Genomic DNA, 16,530 nt, shown 5'->3' with positions numbered 1-16,530 from the left:
CTCATAGGAATAATATACCTTGTCCAAGGCTTTAAATGCAGAAGTAGCAAAGTCAGAATTTGTAACCTAGTCATTTGACTGCAGAGCCTACGTTCTGAAACCATGGGCTAGATTGCCTCTCTGTAAACTGTGTTTAGGTTCTAGATAGGGTAGCTATCACAGGTATATTGTGGAAACTCCTTCACATCCTTTCCTGTAACTGCACCCTTATTTGAGAGTACTTTGGTCTGAGTATGTGGCAGAGGAAGGAGTGGTCCACTCTTTAATACAGAGGTCAGCAGACCACGGCCAGTGAGCCAAATCAGCCTGCTGCCTGTTTTTGTAAATCACATGTTATTGCAACCCAGCCATGTTTATTCATTTATGTATCGTCTATGGCTGTTTTTGCACGGCAAGGGCAGAAATGAGTGTTTCAACAGAGACCATATGGCCATTTGTATCATCTTGTCCTTTACAGAGAAGGTTTGCTGATAGAAATCTGGAAGGATGTGTGCCCTATTACAGTGACCATCCTTCTTTCCCTAAAGAGAGTAACTTAAAAGACAAAACAACCCTAGGGACTTCCCTGGTGGTGCAGTGGTTAAGAATCTGCCTGCCAGTGCAGGGGACACGGGTTCAAGCCCTGGTCCGGGAAGATACTACATGCCACAGAGCAACTAAGCCTGTGTGCCACAACTGCTGAGCCTGCGCTCTAGAGCCCACGAGCCACAGCTACTGAAGCCCATGTGCTTAGAGCCCGTGTTCCTCAACAAGAGAAGCCACTGCAATGAGAAGCCCGCGCACCTCAACGAAGAATAGCCCCAACGAAGAATCGCCACAACTAGAGAAAGCCTGCATGCAGCAGCGAAGACCCAACACAGCAAAAAAAAAAAAAAAAAAAGACAAAACAACCCAGTTTTAGGGCTACTATCCTACACAGGCCACAGGGATACAGGTAGTTGTAGGGTTTTCCGAGGCAGTGAACAAGAGCAGTCTATTTCAGGACAACTGAAGGCCCTCTGTGCGCGGCTGACTGGCTGGCATTCTCTAACTGGGTCTTCGTTGCCTTGAAACTCTGCCTGCTGCTGCTCCTCTGAGATGGAATGTGTATTCACAAATGAGGCGCTCCTTTAGTCATGGTGCATTTCCTGGGCCCTGGAGACATGGGCATGACATCACCAAGGGCCAATTAAAACAGGCTTCTCGGTCACACAAGCCCCTGAACCTCTTTAGAGGTCTGTATGGAGTGTGTGTTCTGCTCCTAGCCCTCAGGGTGTGAATTGAGACTGCCTTCCTCATCCAGCCATATTCTGGGCGCAGAAGTCTAGCTTCCAGACCCGAGAGGCCAGGTCAAGTTTGAAAATTTGCAGAGTTGGAGGCAGATTCCCATTTAGTATTTTTTTCCAGGGCTCAGGTTTTTATTCCCAGTTTTCCACTCTTAATGACGTTGTTACTTTATGTGGGAAAGGGAGGGTGGTGAAAGATGCTGTCTGTGTTAGGTAAAAGACACTTGGCAGTTAGAATTTCTGGATAAGTATAGGTTGGTAACATAACAAAATCGGAAGCATATTTTGCCATTATGTTACATGGCTTTTGTGTATAGCTTAACATCATAAAACAACATCTTTTAACAGTAAAGGCTCCTAGCAAAATTAGTGTGGCTTAGAATAAGGCAATTACCAAAGGAACTTTACTAAGGGGGATTAGTCACTCATTAAATCTTTTATCTTCAGGAAGAAAAGAAACTTCTTTTTTTTCAATTCTTTTTTCTTAGAATTTAAGCATTTTAGGTATACCCCGCGCCACACCCCCTCTTCCTAATTTATATATGTACTTATTTATGAAAATGACTTGTGGAATTTAGTTTCAGATATAACTGTTCATTCTATGTACCAGAAAGGTTATTGAAAGACTTGTTTTCTAATTGGTAATAGCTCAGTCTCTTGCTAACAAGCCATAATTGTAAAATTCCCTCTTTAAAAATTATTCAAGGAAACAGGCTCAGGACTCAACGTGAGATTACACTGGACAGACTTTTATAGTTTAATCCAGGGATTGAACCAAAAACTTGTGTTTTCCAGTCTTCACAGGCAATCTACGGTTGAATGAGAATGATTCCTTTAGTATTTTTTCATGTTTGAATTCTTTTTAATGAAGTCTAAGAGAAATTACTAGACACAGACATTTTTGTGAGTATTATGTTATCTGTGGCTACCCTAAACCACAGAGCATGCCACCCCTACAGCTTAAAAAAAATCCTTGTTGTTTCTGCAAAGATAAAGATGATTATTATTTTTTTAAATTGTAGAGGCTTTTATTTTAAGAATCACTTGAAAGTGTATGAATTTATTCCTATTTCCTAAGAACAAATATAGCAGTAATTAAAGGAATTTCCTCTAGAACTGTGCAATATATTATAAAAGAGGCCACCTTTTAGCATTTCAGAGATTCCCCCCCTTAAAGATCTCTATGCAGTTTAAAACATTAATTATTAAAATTTCTAAACATCTCTGATATTTTTAATGGTATATATGTGTGTGTGTGTGTGTGTGTGTGTGTGTGTACGTATATGTATATATATATTTAGATTTTATAGGTGAGGAAACTGAGGTACAGAAAGATTGAATCTTCTACCTTGTGTCATTCATAGAAGCAGATATTGAATGCATAAATCATTCTTACCAAAACCCTTAAGAGGATATTCCTCTGTGTCTTTACATAAAATTGTTCTTGTTTTCCTTTGCTAGCTTCCAAGCTTTGCCTCGTTAACAACGAATTTTGTATTCCACAACCCTTTTGACGGTCGACAAAAGAGCAGCTTAGCCTGGGCAGACTGGAGCAAGCCTGGAGAGGGGCCAGTTACCACAGGCGTAAAGGTGTGGGGCTGGGGCTCTGGGAGATCTCCTCCTGCCTTACTCTTGGCAGAGGACCAATTCTCCTCAACCCCATCCCCCAATTTCTCACACCTGAACTAATATTTTGCCACCTCTCAGAGGGTTGTCATGAACACTGATGAGTTTAACGCCGAAAAAAATGCTTCAAGCCTTTTGGAAAAAAGGTCTGTCTTATATAAGTGCACAATTAGTATTGGCCACAGCACCGGTCACAAGCCTCTTGAGTGGGCAGTAGGCACCCTTGGATGAAGTTAACCAGATGCTTGTGTTGGTGAGGACAGACTCAGGAATGAGGTCTGCTGCTGCCTTGAGAGGACACGTCTGGTTTGAAACGTTGAAAGCCAGGTGATCCTTTTAGCAGCTACGCAGTAATGTCTCTTCACTGCTTCTGTTTCCTGCTAATTTGGGGAGCAGCAGATGCCTCCCTCGGAATCCCTCCCAGAGTGTTGGCATGCCGTGCTGATCTTCTCACTAAGCCCTAAACTTTTCCCGCAGAAGAAAAGTCTCGAAAGGTTAGTCCAGAATATGATAGCGAGAAGTTGTGAGAGATAGTCTGATTGGTTTATGAAAAGGTAAGGATGAGTCATGTCACTCCTAAAGGCACTGGCATCCATTTATTACACCAAAGCAAACACTGAAAGAAGGAAGCCTTTAGTCTCATTAAGGAACCCAGACAAAAATCCCACTTAATCCATCTTGCTTTTCCTTTTCCTCTAACTCAGCTGGTGTGCAGGTGTAGGGCAGCTTGGCAGAAGCTTTGAACATTTGGAAAGCGGAGTCATTACTGAAAGTCACTGACACACACTTCCCTTGGAATGCTGCTGATGTCATGGAAAACTGGGACCTTAGCAGTAACCCCTAACAACCAGAGCTACAGTAAACAGTAAATGTTACCTCCACCAAGGCATTGGTTTTTAAAGAGTTTTAACAGGCTAGGGCTTGCCAGCCACAACTCATAAAAATGTTCTTATAATTTTACCCTGCTCTCTAAAAGCACTGGATAACTGCTGAGGTTTCTCTGCCCCTCGGGTATGCAAAGCCAAATTCACGTCAGTTTCAAGGTTCACTATTCAGAATTTACAGCACTTCTTTTCCATTCCTCTTCATACCCCCTGCCATGCTCACAGGATTAGGCCTGGGAGATTTAATACTTTTTCAAAGAAGTCTCTTGTCTTACTGAGTTGCCTCCATTTCTGGTGATGGGTTGAATCTGTGTGCTAGGTTTTGCCTAGTGTTTTATTGGCCTAGCGGTTAACCCAGTCTGGTTAATTTGTAGCCCTTGATCAATAGGTTATATTCCAACCGATTTGAGATAGTTGGGCAAAGTGACACCCTGTAGTTCAAACACTGAACTAGGTGCATAGCAAGAGAACAAGCAGCACATGCTGTCGTATAGAGTTGTCGAGAATGGTTGCTGTCAACAGTTTAAAAAAGGAAAAGAAGACATAGAAACCAAGAGATGGGGAGGAATTTTCTCCCATGATTGGCTTTTTTTTTTTTTTAGGAGAGAGGTGAGAGGAATATTACTATGTAAACCAAACCCAGCATGGCTTCTTTTAGACCTGTGCACAAGGTGGGAAGAAGAAGAATGCTTGTGCAAGGCATTGTCAAGGTGACCATGTAACTTACCGCCCAAACTGGATACTTTGGAGAGTGAAGGGGCTCTACTAATAATTACTCTGGCACAATGGGAATAAAGCTGGACTGTCCCAAGCAAAGCAGGAATATGGTCATCTCCATCACTGTGTTAAGACCCACCCAGCCCAAGCCCTTTAATCACAATGCCAGAGAGAGTGGACCCATTCGTGCAACCTGGGTTGTCTCAGTCCCAAGAAAACAAGTCCACTCTTAGAATTAGTGGCCTAGATAGGGAACCCTTACTGCAAGATTTCCCCTTAGTTAAAACCTCAGGTAGAGTAAACGTGAACTCATAGTCTTTATTTACCCAGTTTTGAATATGACTTTTATTGCCATAGACCAGTGGTTCTTAAAATGTGATGAGATACCTGAGGGTCCCCAGAGATCCTTTCAAGGGATCTGTGAGGGTGAACTTTTTTCATCATAATATTAAGGCATTATTTGCCTTTTTCATTCTCATTTTCTCACAGGTGTACAGTGGAGTTTTCTAGAGGACATGTGAAGTATGATATTTTAATGAAGAGCCAGATTAATGAAGAACCAGATATTGGAATGTATTAAGCCAGACATTAAAGAGATTGGCAAGACTGTAAAACAGTGGCACTTGTCTCACTAAATTTTTTCATTTTAGAAAATGCAACTATTTTTCATAAAACTACATTATTTATGTTGAGGTTATAGGTTTATTAGTGTTACTTTTAAACAAATCAGCAAATACTTAAAAATAATTCAGTTTTGTTTTCTTTTAGTTTTTTAAAATTTTATTGAAGCATAGTTGATTTACAATGTTGTTTTAATTTCTTCTGTACAGCAGAGTGAGTCATTATACACACACACATATATATATATTCTTTTTCATATTCTTTTCCATTATGGTTTGTCACAGAATATTGAATATAGGTCCCTGTGCTGTACAGTAGGACCTTGTTGTTTATCCATACTATATATAATAATTTGCCACTGCTAATCCCAAACTAGGGATTATCATACTAAGCGAAGTAAATCAGAAAGAGAAAGACAAATACCATATGATATCAGTTATATATGGAATCCAAAATACGATGCAAATCAACATATCTAGGAAACAAAAACAGACTCACAGATATAGATAACAGACTTGTGGTTGCCAAGGAGGGATGGGGTAGGGGAAGGAAGGAATGGGAGTTTGGGATCATCAGTTTTAACTTCTGATGTGGTCAACATATTCCTCATAAATAAAAGCTCTATGAGTCCTTAATAGTTTTTAAGAGTATAAATTGGTCCCAGGTGGGAAAGGTTTGAGACCTGCTGCTCTAGACCTTTCTCTCTCCTGAGGAAACATGCTGGTAAATTGAGGTGATAAATTCCCTGTGAGAGAGACCATCTTTATTCATTATCTTATCTACTACAGCACCCAGCACAATGCCTTGCCCACAGTTAGTGCTCTTTATAGATATGCATAGATGAGCTCCTGTGACAGCTCTGAAAAGTTACCACGTTCTCTCATGTTTGGGTGTTACATTAACATTACTGTTTTTTTTAAATTGAGGTATAGTTGATGTACACTGTTGCGTGTTTGGGGTTTTTTGTGTGTGTCTTTGTCTTTTGATATTTAATGTGTTCCAGTACTTTTTGTTAAATAGTTTTTTTGATATTTTGACATAACAATAATGATGTCATTTTTTTCCTTCCAAAGTCTTATGTAATAGATTAAATTCTCATATGAAACAAGAATGTTAGATTTAAAAAAAAAAAACATGAAGAATAAAACAAGAACTCATTACTTTTGTTTTTTTAACCTACCAATTCTTCTATATCCTTATCTCAGGTGTCACCTTCTTCAATTAGTCTTCCTGGAACTTCCCAGGCTGGCCTGGTACCCCTCCCATGTGCTTTCTAAGTAACCTTTATTACTGGAAGTACTACTCTGGTCATGCCATTGACATTTTGGTTTCCCCCAGTTAACTTTGCATGCCTTTATGACAGAAGTGCTGTCTTTAATTTCCTTATTCCCAGAATTGAATAGTACTTGGTAAAGGGTAAGCACTAGAGAATCTGTTAAATGAAAATGTATAGAAGGAAGGAAAAGTTAGCTAATTTAACTAGTTAGTGAAGTGTCCAGTGCCCCACCCCCCTTCCCAAAATAGAGGGTATTTATTGCATCTTTAAAATATCACAAACAGGTCTTAGGAATTATCCAACATCTTGTTTCCATAGCTGGACAACTTTTAGATCTTATTCATCAGTCTGCTGAACTATTCCTTTTTAAAAGACATAGATATCATTCCCCCATTTTTTGTGATATTTTTAACTATTGTGACTTGCTAAATCAAAGCAGCTGAATTTGACACAGTTCAATATAGTTTCCTTCAAGAATTAACTCATCTTTCTGGGCTTGAGATACCCTGTGGATGTTTTTTCCACCCAGGACATTTTAGAGTTCAACGAGAGACCTATTCTGAATGAGGATATTGATGGGGAGGTGAGCACACATAGACTTCACCTTGTAATGACCCCCAGTGTAACGCCCTTGCTCGTGTTCTTTACACAACTACAGATAGTGCCCATCGTGGCCAGTCCTTTGTTTCCCCACTGTATGTCAACCCAGAGCCTCTTCTTTTTCCTTCCAAGGGGACTGAGATCTACATTGATGTGATTGAAGTCCCTCCGCAGGTTTCCTCTGGGGCCCTTCACAGTAACTATGCATCCCTTCAGGGCGATGTTGACATTTCCAGAATGTCGACAGTCTGATTGTTGAGAACTGTCTTCATTCTTGCAGTAGATGCAGCAAAGGGAGGTGAGGTATTTTTGTTTTCATTTTTTAATGTCATATTTTAACATGGTTTCCATAGTACTGAAAAGAAAATTTTTAGTGGAAGAAACCACAATTTGAGATTGCTTTGTTATGACCTTACGTATAAACCAATATACAGTGGGCCCTGCATATCCGTGGATGTGGAACCTGTGGATACGGAGAGCCGACTGTACTGGGGCATTTTATGTAGGGGACTTGAGCATCCGAGGATTTTGCTGTCTATGCGGGGTGTCCTGGAACCAATCCCCTGTGGATGCCAAGGGGCCATATTTCCACCTATCTCTCCACACTCATAAACTCCTTTTCAGAGTAGGAATCTTTTAAGCCCTTAAAGGTTGGTTACCTTTTCCTGAGAATGTGATATTTCTCAATATCAGAAATTATTTCTTTTGGCAAAAAGGGAAAAATTCCATTATATATATATGTATGTATTTATATGTATATATATATACACACACACACACATACATACATACATACCACATCTTCTTTATCCACTCATCTGTTTGATGGACACTTAGGTTGCTTCCATATCTTGGCAATTGTAAATAATGCTACTATGAGCATAGAGGTGCATGTATTTTTTCGAATTAGTGGGATTTTTGTTTGTTTGTTTGTTTTGTTTTGTTTTGTTTTCAGGTATATACCCAGGAGTGGAATTGCTGGGTCATATGGTAGTTCTATTTTTAGTTTTTTGAGAAACTTCCATTCTGTTTTCCACAGTGGCCACACCAATTTACATTCCCAACAGTGTACGAGGGATCCCTTTTCTCCGCATCCTCGCCAACGTTTGTTCCTTGTGTTCTTTTTGATGATGGCCATTCTTACAGTTGTGAGGGATAACTCATTGTGGTTTTGATTTGCATTTCCCTGATGATTAACAGTGTTGCCCATCTTTTCATGTGCCTCTTGGCCACCTGCATTTCCTCTTCGGAAAAATGTCTATTCAGGTCTTCTGCCCATTTTTAAATTGGGTTGTATGGGTTTTTTTTTTTTTTTATGTTGAGTTGTGTGAGCTGTTTATATATGTTGGATATTAATCCCTTATCAGTCGTATCATTTTCAAATATTTTCTCCCATTCAGTAGGTTCTCTTTTTGTTTTGTTGATGGTTTCCTTTGCTGGGCAAAAGCTTTTAAGTTTAATTAGGTCCCATTTGTTTTTTTTTTCGGATCTGTCTCCTAAAACAAAGGAAATAAAAGCATTCTGCTTGGTTTTAGGTTGAGTCTTTTCTCTGAGTGCTGTTAGTTATATGAGTCTCCAAGTCTCTTTCTTTTCCTTAAGACCTAACACTTTGGATAATTATTTACCAAACTTATCTGTGAGTGTTTGATGAGGAAACAGAGAGAGAATAGGAGGCAGTTCTTATCAAGTCCTCATTTAAAAAGGGTTCGGTGGGGGAATAGTAGTATTTTGTCTGAGATAGAGTCCTAAAGGAACATTGATTTTTTTGGACAGGGCACTGGCTGGATGGGAATGGGAGAGCTGGATATCTGTCCTGACTTTGCTACTCTCTAAATATTAGTATGATTTCAGCAGATCACCTTACTTCCCTTTGCTACTCTTAAGTTTCCCCATCTGTAAAATCCGGCTGGATTAGAAGGTCTCAAAGGCCCCTTGCAGATCATCTAATTCTATAGTTTGTTTTGTACTCTGGCAGGATTTCATGTTCTTGACGTTCTTAGTTGACAAGTAAGGTGTGGGAGGAAATGACAGTCTTGAGTAACCAAAATGGATTTTGTCTACCCATATGCGCTAATCCCCAAAAGAAGAAGAAAATGCAAATGAGCCAGGGGCCGAACACGAAAATGGTGACAGTGAGGAGAACATTGAAGCAGACAGCTGAAAGCTTCATTTCCTGGCCCGTCTGCCATGAGGAAGGCTGAGACTGCCAAAGCCTCCAGGCAATCAAGGCCAGAACTTTGGCTCACTCTTCTTTTGAGCTCCCCCCATACCACACACACAAACCACACAGGAAAATTGTCGCTCTCCCTTCATATTTGTGCATTTTGGCTGCACTCCTATTTATGCCAAGTCCTCACCTAATCCCCTTCCTTCCAGCTGTCACTATATTCTGCCTGTTGCTTTCCGGGCTGTGGAAAGCAGCTGCAATTTCCAGTGGAGGCCCAGGGGTGGTGGCCTTAGCAGTGGGGCGTTGTTAGGGTGTGTGGACTCTGTCCGAGCCAACAGTCACTTTTACCTGGTTTATAGGCAGTTTGAGGAGTGTTCTCACTCTCCTTCCTTGGCACATGTCAGAACTGATGGCTTTAATTTTTTTCCCTCTCCTCCCTCTTTGGGGAGTTTTTCCCCACTCTACATTCCTCAGCCTTTTAGTCTGAGAGCGTCCTGTGGAAGATTTGGTTTGTCTTAGGTTCTTTTTCCAGGCTGCTCATCTTCTTCTTTTTTTTTCTTTTTTCCACATAAAACGTATTTATCTATTGGGAGAGCTAAAGATGGATAACCAGAGCTTACAAGCCTAGCAACTTGACCCCTTCTCATCTCTGACAGTATATCCCAAGCTATTAGGTCTCCCAAGGCCCAGAGAGCTCTTGGTCATTTGCTGTCCATCCGGCCTCTAGTTGGAGAGCTAGCTTTGGAGTCCTTTCACCTCTGGCTTGTGAGGTTTTCCCATGGAGCTTGTCTGCATACATCTCGTATTGGCTTTTAGTGATGGTAACCGAACAAAGAGACACTTGGTTCTCATCATATTAGAAAGCTGAGCAAGAATCAGGAAATCTGCTTGAAGAATCTTGGCTGAATATAAGGAGAAGCCATGTTATTATAAAGGTTTTAAATCATTCCAGTGTGCACAGACTGACCTTGCTGGCCTGAATATTGAAAGCAGAACAAAACTCCCACCCAGTCATTGTTTTTGGCTGATGAAGAGAGCCTTTTTAGGTACAGTGGGTTGTTCTCTGCCCCTATTTCTGGAAACTGCATCAACTGTCTTGCCTTCTACCTAGCAGTGCCAACCCACACTCCTGTTTTTTTAAAATAAATTTATTTATTTATCTATATTTCTTTTTGGCTGCGTTGGGTCTTCGTTGCTGCACGCGGGCTTTCTCTAGTTGCAACAAGTGGGAGCTACTCTTTGTTGCAGTGCGCAGGCTTCTTATTGCGGTGGTTTCTCTTGTTGCAGAGCATGGGCTCTAGGCGCATGGGCTTCAGTAGTTGTGGCACGACACACTCCTGTTTATATAAGAGGAATCTCACATAGTTCTCAGAGCCTGGTGAAAAAGAACTCAAAGTGTGTCTGTGTTTGGGTTTGTCTGATGGTTTCTCCTATCTGTATGAATTTTGTATTTTATTTCAAAGAATTTAAATTTTAATTGATGTTAAATTCAAATAGACAAGTCTATTTGATAAAATTCTTTGGTGATAGGATCCTGTTTAACTTTATAGGTACTATATAAAGTCTTTTTATTCATGTTGGGAATAAAATACTACAAAGCCATTTTTTTTTTCAATTCTGTTTTATCTCAATCCTGGACTTACCTGGCTATATTGTTTCTAATGCCCAGTTAACCCTTCTGTCACTCATCCTTTCTCCCACTCCACATTTTTTGCATTGTCTATAATTCATAGAATCATAGTTTGATAAAGCATTAGTACTGGAAGGGTCCTTAGATGTTAACTACCCAAGCTTAATTTTATAGATGAAAAAAGAGCCTACAAAAGTAACAGGATTAGGCCAAGGTCACATACCTGCCAGAGCTTAGGCTCACAAGTGTTTTTCCACCATACTACTCCAGACTCCATGTGTCAGGAATTTTCCAAAGCACTAGACTAATAATAGCTACTTCAACAGTCAGGAAGTGCATCTTACTGGAAAGGGCAGAGGTTTTGGAGCCAGAGATATTTTGGTTTGAATATCTTGTTCTGCCATCTACTGGCAGGGTAAATTGGGCAAGTAACTAAAGCTTTTAGGGACTCTGTTTCTTCGTCTGTGATATGGGAATAATAATAATAATACTTTAGGGTTATTATGAGTATTGCACTATATGATCTATATAATGTGCCTGTTATACATATTGTGTTCAACAAATTATTATTATAAAAAATCTACTGATCATAGGAAATATTATCTCATATATATAAATAATAATTTAAAATAGATATTTTCGGGCTTCCCTGGTGGCGCAGTGGTTGAGAGTCCGCCTGCTGATGCAGGGGACACGGGTTCGTGCCCTGGTCCAGGAAGATCCCACATGCTGCGGAGCGGCTGGGCCCGTGAGCCGTGGCCGCTAAGCCTGCGCATCCTGAGCCTGTGCTCCGCAACGGGAGAGGCCACAACAGTGAGAGGCCCGTGTACCGCAAAAAAAAAAAAAGAAAGGTATTTTATAATTAGCTATTCTGAGCCGTTCTTATTCAATAGTATTCTCCTAAATTTAGCATTAAAATATGAATGGAGTGAGTTGTCCGGAAATGAATTCCTGAAAGTTATTTATACCATGACAGTGATTCATGCATTTCCCTTTTCTTTATAGCTTTCATCTGTACTTAGCTACAGTGTATCTTGTCCAAAAATTTTTGTACATGTTGAACTCACCCTAGGAAGACATCTGGAGTATACTTAGGCTTGGCCCCTGGTTTTCATTTAGCTAAACACTAGGATATAAATCTAGAATATAATCTACATAGAATGTTAAATTCATATTTTTGAGAAGCTTGAGATATTTAGTGTTATTCTGAAACTCTTTGTGTGATGAACAGCTTCGATGTGAAATTATATGTACCTGTTTGGAGTATAGGTTGAAGTTATCTTGTGTTCATCATAAAAGGGCCCAAGATTGTTCTGTTAAAAGGAAGTAGAACTACGTTGTTGAACCCAATAGCATGGGGAGGAGGAATGAGTTAGGAAACAGAAGCTAAGATTGAATTAGCGAAGGCCAGAAGCAACAAAAGAAAGTTTGGAAGCTTCAGGAGTGATTCAGGGGAATTTCAGTTGTGGGCCTCTCAGATTGCATAGATGTCGTTGGCTGACTGGAATGCACTTAAGCTTAAAGTGGATGGAAGGACCTTGAGAAACTAGACAGAAAAAAATTTCGCTTCTCTAATAATGAGAGGGCTTGGGAGAAAGAGCTTTGGCTTAGATTTTAGACAGAAGTTAAGTGCAAGTAGAAAGAGGCACTATGTGCTTTCCTCCTTATGGAACCCTTACTTGCTAAGGCACTTTCAAGTTCATGTAATTTGGTCCATAACTATGGTTAGATACATAGACTTTTCTTTCCTTGGTCGCTTTTTCAGTAAGGTGAAAGTTAAAGAGTGCAGCAGTGGTGGAGAGTGGAGTGGATATTCCTTGTGCCTGTTCCTACCCACTGTTATATATTAGGTTAAGAGCCTTAGGCCAGCAGTTTCTTAAAGATAAAAGTAGGCGTCAGTTTGGAGGAATATTGGATAATTGAATATGACCAGGAAGTAGAAGGTGCTATTTTGCTATATTTTGGGTTCATCCAGATGGGATCAAACCAGAGGAATTTGGCAAGCATTGGGACTCACCACTTAGAACCACACTGAAATAGTTGTGGTAGCAAAAGAATTTCTCCAGGAGACTTATTCCACTTGAGGCATAACAGCCAGAGATTCCTGGCCCTTGAGGGGAGAGTGCCAAAGCTGATAAATTTTAGAACAATCAACTGAAGTCTATAAACTCAGGAGAAGTAGTTCAATTCGATGGTACTGGGACTAAATTGTTTCCATAATTTTCACACAGAAGACATACTATGAGTAAATGTGTCCTATAATCCAGTGTTTAGAATTAGCTCCTCCCTAATATTATTTCCTTTCCTTGAGATTTAATATATTGCAGTTTAATAAATGAGAACATTATAGAAGAATTTAACTTTAAGAACTTGTGTTTGACTTCTTCTGTATTCGTGAAATTCTGACATATTAACCTTACCATTTTTTAAGACTTTCTGGAAGAGTTCTTCGTGACCTAAAATTTACCTTCCTGTTTAATCATTCTCTGCTTTTTATACTCTGGTAAAATTAACTACACTTCATCATCATCAGTATTGCTTATCCCTTGTCACCTGACATCTATCCCTGTATTGTCCAATTGTATCCCCTTCAATTGCCCAGTCCACTGACTTACATACATTAGGTTTTCATTAAATTTAATGGTGAATGAGGAAGTACTTTATATTTTAAACAACTGACTATTGTAGAGAAAGACAACACAACAGGAAGGAATTACTGTGGCTAAAGAGTCAAACAGGAGACTAAAAATGGGAGCTTAAAATTTTTTAACAGCTTTATTGAGTCATAATTGACATCCAATAAAGAGCACATATTTAATACAATTTGATAAGTTTTAACATATGTATACACCCATGAAATCATCACCACAATCAAGATAATGAACATGTCCATCATCCCCAAAAGTTTCTATGTAGCTGTTTTAGTCCACCTCTCTCATCCTTCCCCACCTTACCCTCCTCAAGCAAACCACTCATCTGTTTTTGTCACTATAGATTAGTTTGCATTTTCTAGAGTCTTATATAAATAGACTCATACAGGGTAAACTCTCTTTGGTCTAGCTTTTTCACTCAGCTTAATTATTTTGAGATTCGTCCATGGTGTTGCATCTATCATTATTTTATTGGTTTTTATTGTTAAGTAGTATTCCATTGTATGCATATAACACAATTTACTTATCCAGTCACCTATTGATGGATATTTTGGGTTCTTTCCAGTTTATGAATATTATATGAATTTAATTTATTTATTAATATTCAAATACTAAATTAAATTAAATAAATTTAATTATTTAATAATTTAATTTATTAAATAATTTATTAAAATATTAAATTTTATTAAATTTATTTAATTTAATTAATTTAATAAAATTTAATTTTATTAAATTTAATAAATTTATTAAAATATTAAAATTTATTAAAATAATTTAATAAATTAAAAATTAAATTAAATTTATTAATATAATATTTATGAATTTAATTTATGAATATGAATATTATAAATAAAGCTATGAACACTTGACTACAAGTCATTGAATAGAGGTATGCTTTCTTTTTTCATGGATAAATACCTGAGAGTAGAATGGCTAGATTATGGGATGGTGCATGTTTAGCTTTGTAAGAAATAAACTGTCTTCCAAAGTGGCTGTACCCTTTTGCATTTCCCCGACAATGAAGTAGAGTTCCTGTTGTTCCACGTGCTTGTCGGCATTTAATAATGTTGGTGCTTTGAATCTTAGCCATTCTAATAGATGTTTAGTGGTATCTCATTATTATTTTAATTTTCAAGTCCCTAATGACATATGAGGTTGAGCATCTTTTAAAATACTTATTTGTCATCTGTATGTCTTATTTGGTGAGATGTCTATTAAGATCTTTTACCCATTTTTAAATCAGATTGTTTAAGAGTTTTTAGAGTCCCTTGAGTCCCTTGTATATTTTGGATACAAGTCCTGTATCCAGTACATGTTTTACAAAGATTTTCTTTCAGTCTGTAGCTTGTCTTTTCATTCTCTTAACAGTGTCTTTTGCTGAGAAGTTTTTAATTTTAATGAAGTCCAGCTTGACAATGTTTTCTTTCATGGAGAGTGCTTTTGCTGTTATATCCAGAAACTCATGGCCACGCCCAAAGTCACCTAGCGTTTCTCCTATGTTATTGTCTAGAGTTTTATAGTTTTGTGTTTTATATTTAGTTCTATCATCCATTTTGAGTTAATTTTTGTGAAGGGTGTAAGGTAAGTGTCTAAATTATTTTTTGTTTTTTTAATGTGGATGTCCAGTTGTTCCAGCACCATTTGTTAAAAAGACGATCCTTCTACATTGAATTGCCTTTGGCTCCTTTGTCAAAATTCAGTTAACTATATGTGAGTTATGAACTCTCTACTCTTTTCCATTGATCTAGTTATCCGTTCTTTACTGAAAACACACTCCCTAGATTACTGTAGCTTTACAGTAAGTCTTGAAGTCGGGTAGTTTCAGTCCTCCATCTTTGTCTTTCTTCAATATTGTGTGGGCTACTATGGGTCTTTTGCCTTTCCATATAAGCTTTAGAATCAGTTTGTCCATATCCATTAAGTAATTTATTGGGATTTTTATTGGGATTGCATTGAATCTATAGATCGAGTTGGGAAGAATCAACATTTTGAGAATATTGGGTCTTCCTATCCACGGAATATCTCTCCATTTATTTAGATCTTCTTTGAGTTCTTTCATCAGAGTTTTATAGTTTCCTCCTATAGATTTGTATATACTTTATTAGGTTTACACCTAAGTATTTCTCTCTCTTTCTCTGTCTCTCTGTCTCTCTGTGCCAAGATAAGTGGTGTTGTGTTTCTAATTTCAAATTCTAATTGTTCATTGCTGGTATATAAGGAAGCAATTGACTTTCATACATTAACCTTGTATCCTGTCTTCCTTTGGATTAAGTATTTTTTATGATCCCATTTTACATCTTTGATTGTCTTGTTAGCTATAACTTTATTTAGTTGTTTTGGAATTTATAGTGTACATCTTTAACTTATCACAGCCTATCTTTAACTGCTATTATGCCACTTCACATATAGTATAAGAATGTTACAGTAGCTGTATAGTAGTTGTCATATATTTTACTTATACACGTTATACATGTTATGAATCACACAATAAAGTTTCGTTTAAGCAGCCAGTTGTCTTTGAAATATATTTAAATAATAAAATATCATATATATTTACCTACTAGGTACCATTTCCATTGTTCTTTATTCCTTTGTATAGATCCAGATTTCCATCTGATGTTATTTTCCTTCTGCCTAAAGGACTTACTGTATTATTTCTTGTAGTGTAGGTAAGCTGGTGATGAGTTTTTTCAGCTTTTGTATGTCTAAAGAGCTCCTTATTTTACCTTTGTTTTTTGGAAGATAGTTTTGCTGGGAATAGAATTCTCGGTTGACAGTTTTTTCTTTCAGGTTTTTGAAGTTGCGCTACTGTATTTCTATTTTCATTGTTTCCAGCTAGAAACTGCACTTATCTTTGTTTCTCTGTATATAAAGCGTCTTTTTCTCTTGTTCCTTTTAAGGTTTTTTCCTTTCACTGGTTTTGAGAAACTTAATTATGATGTACCTTCATGTAATTTTCTCATGTTTTTTATGCTTGTGATTTGTTGAGCTTTTTCATATGAAGAGTTATAGTTTTCACCAAATTTGGGAAAATCCTGACCATTATTTTTTCAAAAGTTTTTTCTTCTATCCTCCTCCTTGGAGACTCCTATT

At 38.1% G+C, this 16,530-nt stretch overlaps 1 protein-coding gene and 1 pseudogene across 1 annotated transcript in view; one reads left to right on the top strand and one right to left on the bottom strand.

Moving 5' to 3' along the window:
* Nucleotides 1-16,530, top strand: part of RAD51B (RAD51 paralog B) — a 609,003-nt gene that overhangs the window by 283,775 nt on the left and 308,698 nt on the right. The window lies entirely within an intron of this gene.
* LOC132419508 (large ribosomal subunit protein uL6-like) lies at nt 6,542-7,261 on the bottom strand (annotated as a pseudogene).

This window comes from Delphinus delphis, chromosome 2 (genome assembly GCF_949987515.2).
Source record: "Delphinus delphis chromosome 2, mDelDel1.2, whole genome shotgun sequence".
In the NCBI taxonomy this organism is placed as follows: Eukaryota; Metazoa; Chordata; class Mammalia; order Artiodactyla; family Delphinidae; genus Delphinus; species Delphinus delphis.
This window is presented reverse-complemented; position numbering and strand designations above follow the sequence as displayed.